General features: G+C 48.2%; 1 long non-coding RNA gene across 1 annotated transcript; it reads right to left on the bottom strand.

The window, feature by feature from the left end:
* Positions 1–3,591: 3,591 nt before the first annotated feature.
* LOC124417632 lies at positions 3,592–7,038 on the bottom strand. Its single transcript, XR_006933214.1, has 2 exons — positions 6,423–7,038; positions 3,592–5,510 (listed from the first exon to the last, which is right to left on the bottom strand). It is a non-coding gene; the product is annotated as an uncharacterized LOC124417632 (long non-coding RNA).
* Positions 7,039–7,481: the final 443 nt, after the last annotated feature.

Below are 7,481 nucleotides of genomic sequence, written 5' to 3'. Positions count from 1 at the left end.
TTTCCTGAAATCCCCTGCCTGTGAGTGCTATTGTGTGGCGTGTGGCACTTGGGGCATTTTGAGTTGTTGTAGAAGTAATTGGCATATTTGGTGGAGTCTCCTAGAGAAAGAAGGGCACTGGAGGTTTTTTAGTTAGAGTCCAAAACCCGCTGGAGTCCCAGGGATGTTTTATAGCTGCTCTCACTCTTTGTACAGAGTCAAATATACATTGTGCAAAATAAAGCACAGAGGTATACAGTTAGTTTTATGGTTGGTTCAGCTTGACAAAGTACGTTAATAGAGACTTTCTTTGTCCTTGTACAGGACAGGTTTGTTGTTCTTCAAGCACTTTTGTGAGCAAATGAATGTGTTAAATTAGGTCCTGTAGAGACTTGTTGGCAATTTTAAAGACATGGCATAATGAGGCTTGCTTCCAGCTCTGCGGGGATAGCTTCCTTTGTTAGTCTACCAAATGAAGTATTGGATAGCCTTGTAAATGGGAGAGAAGACTTCAAGAGCCCTATTCTCTTATCCTCCTGCTTTTGGCCCCATGACAACTCCCCTGCTCTAAATGGGAACCAAATCTGTCTTCTGAGGAGACAGTGCAAATCTTTCCCAAAATAAGAGTGCATCTCAGATCAATCACCTCCAATGGATCTTGTAGGCAATATTGGTGGAAGATGGACAGTTGGACTGGAAGATCTTAGAGGTCTTTTCCAACCCTTACAATTCTATGATTCTATGACTACGGAGAAAGAAAAGTGAGAGCAGTGGGCCAGCCATCCCATCCATGCTGCCAGTGATCATTGGAGGGATGACCCATGCTTTGACAACCTATCTTTTCTCTGAGCAGACAAGCAGCCAATATGACTAGCTTAGATAAGGAGCCTAACTCCTGAAAAGCTAAATTTAGGTTCAAGGAACCCAACTTTCAATTTTAAATCTTTGGGCAAAATCTACTGTTCCTTTTCAAGGAAAGAAACAAATACTTCATGGCATGACAGATGGTTTTAAAAAATGATGGTCTCTCAGCTGGGATGTAGCACCACAGAACTGCTCTGATGAGAGGTGAATGAAGAAAAATACCCATTCCAGCAATAAGGAGCCTAGAGCTGAGAAGTGATTTTGCCCAATGCCCAAGTGATTTTGGCCAATGCATCTGAATAAAATAACCACTGTTACTTTAACACAACAAACATTTTGCTGCTCTTTGAACAACAAAAACAACAGCAGCAAAACGATTCTTGCTGGAATGTAGTGCTATCTCAACAAGAGAGCCATGACCAACCTTTGTGGTGATAATCACTGGGAACGTCTGCACTACCCTTTTATTTCTGCATTAGGAAAATAACAGCCGCATCTGTACATAGCGAATGTAATGGAAGGACAAAGGAGCACAGCCCCAGGTAGCCTGTGTACCCTGCATAGCAAAAGCTGGCAATGTCTCCTTATAAGAGCTAAAATATTCTGCAATATTCCGGCAATAACACTCAACGTTCTTTCTGGTACTCGTGCATTTACTGCTTCTCACTTTGAAGCCAGAAAATGCTCATGCATTTTAACAACCTAAACATATATACACAGAGAAGAAAATGCAGTTGTTTAATTTTGCTGTGAGATCCATATGAGGAGCAAATCCCACATTTCACATCCAGAGCAGCAGTCACTTGCCCAGCTTGATTTCGGCTCCTAGCACTGTCCCCAGATGCCTTCTGGCTCAGATGGGAGAAAGTCTCTGATTATCTGCAGGCTTGTCCTTGGGGCAAGGAGCACAGAAAGGACAAATCTGTGTTAGCACTGGGAAAAAGATAATAGTAGTGCCGAGCACTTGGCTAGAAGTGCGAACATCCACCTCTCTGGAGAGAGTAGCAGAAAGTCCACAGCCATTCCCTCACACCCTTCCAGGCATGAAGAAGAGAAGGCAGCGGCGGTGGGAGCAGGTATTCCCAGAGCCATCCATCGCTGCCTGTCACTGCTCTCGTCCAGGTTGAAGGCCCAGTGGAAGCCTTCTAACCCTGCTCGGTGAGTGTAATGTGGGTCGTGGATCTGATGGAGGGTAAGGGATGAACTAGCAGACTATCACCAGCTCAGACTGCTGTTACCTGTCTTCAGGTAGACTTACAGTTGTGCCAGGCTCCAAATTTGCAGCCAGCATCCCAGACACCCCCAGCTTGCATGCAGTTCCTCCCAACACATCAGCATCAGGGAGGGGAGAAATAACTTTCAGAAGAACTGGACTAAACCCTAAGATTAATGCTTGCTTAATGGGGCTGATATTTCATACAGGGTCAGTAAGAAAATGATCCTTAGGGCTCACAGAATGCCTGGGGCAGCAATCTCTGTTGCTGGAATCCCATAGGAAGGACTTGGTCCTTGATCCTTGTTCCACTGTCCTTAGCCGTGGTCCCAGCTAAGGAAAATGATTGACTTTTTGTGTCGCCAAACCAACGCTATGTAGTAACAAACCTTGCTCACCTCTTACCTTTATGTTTGTACAGCTTGTGCACAGAAGCAAAGGGTACAGCCATAAGACAGAAGAGCACAGATGTGCCGAGGTGCTGCATGAGGATATCCAACATGGGGCTGCTTTAATGTGAAGCGAGATCCAGGCAGAGGATGCTCCGAATGCAGCTCAGACAAAAGTGTGCTTCAGCCACACAAACGCAGGTGAGAAACTCCATGTTCTTTTTTCAAAGTCATTCCTCTCCTTTGGCATCGCTGAATCCTGCTGTCACCACGTGCCCTGTTTGTGATGCTGAGGAAGGGAAGCTCATGGAGGTGATTTCCTTCTGCTTTTCGGAAGCTTTCCAGTCTGAACAAAAGACGTATTGCTTCTGACACTGGAGTCCTGTGTCTGATGAACCCCTGACTTTTTTAACTCAAATAAGGAGTTTAATTCACAGCAGACCTGATCTCAGTCATGCTGAGCTGTTGTCATCACAGTGTCATTCAACACGGGATAAGAAGGTGACCAGGAAAAACTGAAATTAATAGTGCTTTCATACGGCTTTCCTAGGAGAGTGGGAACAAAAAAAGCCGTAACTACAGAGGAGATATTGCAGTGTCTATATGGAGTGGATTCACGCTGCCATTTGCTCTCTGGTTCATTATATTTGCTTCTCACTCTCTCCATCCTTTACTGCAAGACAGTAACTTGTCAGAAGCCTCCTCTCTGTTGGCATTTCACTTCTATTTCAATGGTTTAGACAATCTACAGTGACTTGGATAACATTTATTCAAAGAAAACACTCAGATAAGGTTAAAATGCTTTTATTTGACAGAACTTTCAAAGGCAAACCAACAACATTATATATGAAATATAAGGTTGGTATCATCACACAGTCTCTGTTTTGTTGGGCTCCTAAATGACAGTGATTGTAAAAGGAGATACTACAGCACCCTGTGTGAACATATGGTGATTTCTTTCCTTCTGAGAAGGCAGCCTGAGCCTGTGCAAAGCAGTTAATGAAATGAGCCTTGGCGCTGGAGGAGCCATGCTTAATGGTCGTTGTCAGTCACAGCGAGGTCTCACACTCCTGGGACACCTCAGCATGGCTGCAGCAAGGAGATTAGCGACTGCCTGGAGAGGGCTGGAAGAAAGTCCTGGATGGGAGGAAATGAGGAGATGAAAGTGGCAAAGAAATCTCAGACAGCTTTTGCAGCCGTCTTTCCGGAGCAGATGATCCCCCTGCTCAGGTATGAGCCAGGCTAGAGGGGAGAGCCTGAGGGCAGCCCGCACCTATAGGGGTGCCTCCCACACAGCTCCTTGCCTTCTGCCCTTGTGAACTGGATGCAGAAAGCAACGAGATGCAGGAGGCAGCTGAGGAACCCGTGTGCACGCTGCTCTCACAAAGACCCGCTCTATACTGCTGCATGACCGGCTGCTGAGCCCATCAGCAAGAGAAAAGGCTATTCATGCATTTCTAGTAATAGCCACAAGGTCACTCAGCACAGGGACAGGCAGCAGGGGATGGGGCTTGGATCCTCTGCTGCAAAAACCCTTCATCTTCTGTCTGCCGAGGGTCACTCCAGCCTGCAGAGAGGGGAAGACAAATGGGATGGCAGCCCCGGGAGAGCTGGAGCAGGAAACACCGAGCAGCTCCCTGCTGCCTCACTGGGATGGCGGTAGTGATTAATGACGTTGGCTCTGCCCCATAGGCTGCCCACCTTGGAGCAGCCCCTGCTCCCAGGATACTGCTGCTGCCTCCTGGTGCTCCTTCTCTGCCTGCAGCCCCACAGAATCAGAATGCCCCAGGAGAACTCACACAGTGCAGCCCAGCCAGCACGATGCCCTTGGTCTTGGCCTTAAATGCCCAGCAAAGCAGGCATGGAAACACCCCTGAACACTAAAAATCATGTAGAAAGAAAGTAAATAATTGACCTAGAATGGTGGAGGAAGTGAGAGAAAATGCAGGGTTTGAAGTTAATTAGCCCTTGAACTGTCAAGCCCAATTACTTCCAGCAGCTCTGACATTTCGAAGATTAATTAGAGAGTTAGCTGTCATGCCACACAAAGGGCCATCATCATGCTGGAGAAGATCTACCTATGCCCTGCATACGGCGTCTCAAAGTTTTGCAGTGAGAAATCACATCCAAAAGCTAATTAGGGAAATTTGGTAAGAGCTTGCTGATTATTATATTCATTTCGAGGAATGCACCGTGCTAAAATACAACTGTCAACTTGGAGGGATGGGTTGAACTGATAGCGTGATGATTTCAAATACTAGCAGCTCCCAGGCAAATGGCCTGTATACCATCTTTGTTTTGCAGTGCTCTCTTTGCATTCACTATAGGTTATACTACACTGCTACACTCACTGCATTTCAGCTATTCAGCATGTGTCCACTCCCAAATAGATCCAAGCATATCACCTGTGCCTGAAATCAGCCCCCAGCCCATTGGGAGCAGCAGGAGCGCAGCCTCCCCCACTTGCCAGGGAGCCACAAAGCAAAACCTGTGCTGAGCTGGAGCGGGGACACTCCATGTCACAGCACTCTTCCCAGTGATCCATCAGCCCAGGATGGACGAAAAAGTGCCCTCGATTTGAGAGACACGTTGAAAGATGTCTACGCGTTGTACCATTAAAAGCATTTTTTATAAGCACCTTAGAAGAGCTGAGTGCGGAGCACCATGGTGGAGGGTTGTGGAAAGGCCTTTTTATAACAAGTGGAACAAAAACAAAAGAAAGGAAAAGGAAATGGAAATCAGTTTTAGACACAAAATGGTTTCAGGCTTACAGTCACCCAGATATTTTTAACACGACTCTCAATACAGTCTCTGTGTGCAACAGATCTGTGAACCCGACTTTGTGCTTCCGCTTCTCTCCAGTGACCAGAGGCTGTGTTTAATGGAATAATCTGGGCTGAGCTGGTTTTCTTCTTCTTCATCATCGGGGCATACTTTACACAGAAAGCTGAGCCATGGGCCAGCGGGACCTCTTGGGATGATTCCTCCTGCAGTCCCTCAGATGTCCTCGGCAGGGGCAGAGCCTCGCCCAGGGCAGGGCTGGGGCATTCACTTTCTGGGAGTATCTTGAAATATAAAGGCATAAGACAGAAGGAGATGGTTCAAGAATCACAGAATTCCAGGTCAAGAAGCATAGAATATCTCGAGTTGGATGGCACCCACAGGGGCGGGTTCCTGAGGCTGAGGGTAGGCCTCACCTCAGCCATCTTCAGGCACCTCAGGATTGGACAGCAAAGCCAAAGCAAGAGCCTCGCTCTTCTAGAAGCCCTCCTAGCAGGTTCCCCCACAAACAACTCATCTCCTCCCAAGCAGGTGGGATGATTCACCCTGTGCTGGCTGTAGGACAACCTACGCAGCCACCTGTGGTTTCTGTGGGGCCCAGCCCCAGAGCTCAGGGGATGAGCGTGGCCGGTGCCAGTGGTTTGCTGTTGTTGGGAGCTGGACATGGGCTTGCAAATGCCTTGAAACCGGAGTGATGCCTTCTCCCTTTCCCCTGCTGGTGACCTGAGCAAGGTCACACTGATCTGGCAACCGGAGCAGGAAGATATGTGCCTGACCACAAGCCTGCTCCTTCCCTCACAATTTTATTTCAAACCTACCACGAACAAATCAGCTTAAAAAAAAAAAAATGCTCGAGATTCCAGATGCCTGCTAATCTCCCGTGCCATCAATACAGTAGTCATAAACACCCGCTGGAGCCAACCCAAGGCTAGTTTTCCATTTCATCTTTCAAGTTTTAAAGCCAAGAGAAAAACTAGTTCCTCTACAGACAGCAGTTAATCATTAATGCTACGCACACAACATAACATACTTGACCCTTTGATGTGGTAGAAGAAGCACGTAAGTGGAGATGATGGGGGGCACTGGCTTACATTTCTGCCAAGCAAATCCTGCCTCATTGTGAGAGAGCAAGCTGAAATCTTCCTCATCACCTGAGCTTAGGAGGGATGCTGCATTTGAAATGAGTACTGGGGTACCTTAAGGCTGCTCGCTTTAGGCACGTCGGTAGCTCCGCCTAGTAAACGCTAAGTCACCGATGCTCGGTCGATGCCCAGATAAGTGCTCAGTCAGCCCTATTTTGCTGACTCACACTGCCTCATGGAGGCACGGCCCCCTCTCCCACGGTGCCCACCGCGGTGTGCAGCAGCGGGGCTGCAGCGGCCGCCTGGTCCTCGTCACGTCCCGGCCACGGCGAGGTGCGGCAGGAGGGCCGTCTCAGTGGGGCTCAGCAGCCCCTCCGGGGCTCCGAGCAGCCTCAGCCCCTCGGCTCAGGGGGACGGCAGTGCGGAGCACTCACAGCCCTGTATTTCCCTGGAGTAAATGGGGCGGCACTCCTCGCTTAGTTTTGCGTGAACAGACCTTCCAGAGAGCATCACATTTTATAAGCTTCCCCATCGGGCGCTTCGCAGCCCCGAGCTCACCTTTTAGGAAAAAAAATAATAATAATTAAAAATATGCTACTAACAAAAAAAAAAAAAATAAATAAATGCAGTTTGTTGTGGCTGGTTCCGCCGGGGCTCTGCCGGGAGACGAGTGGCGGTGCCACCTGCTGGCGACAGCCCGCCGCGTCCCCGCGGCTATCCTATTCCTTTCCTTTCCATTCCATTCCATTCCATTCCATTCCATTCCATTCCATCCCATTCCATTCCACGCCACACCACGCCACTCAACTCTGTTCCATCCCATCCCATCCCATCCCATCCCATCCCATCCCATCCCATCCCATCCCATCCCATCCCATTTTTACCTGTTTCGTTCTGCTTCATTTCACTTCATTTTATTTTTAATTATTTGATTTGATTTGATGACCAGGTGTCACAGCACTAGGCTGAGGGACTGTTGCCGCATGGATGGGAGCTGCAGTGCGCTCAACTATGGCATAGGTCGTCCCGATCGTCATTTGGAAAGCTGAGTACTTACAGGCATGAATGGACATACTGTAGGACCGGTTTTGGGGTAGAAGGGGCAATGCTGGGGGAGGATACTATCAGCTCAGACCTGCTGGGAAGGGAATATGGGCAGCATGGCCATGCTAG

The sequence above is a fragment of the Gallus gallus genome, chromosome 1, assembly GCF_016699485.2.
Source record: "Gallus gallus isolate bGalGal1 chromosome 1, bGalGal1.mat.broiler.GRCg7b, whole genome shotgun sequence".
Classification (NCBI taxonomy): domain Eukaryota; kingdom Metazoa; phylum Chordata; class Aves; order Galliformes; family Phasianidae; genus Gallus; species Gallus gallus.
Note: the sequence above shows the minus strand (reverse complement) of the source record. Positions and strands in the feature narration are given on the sequence as shown.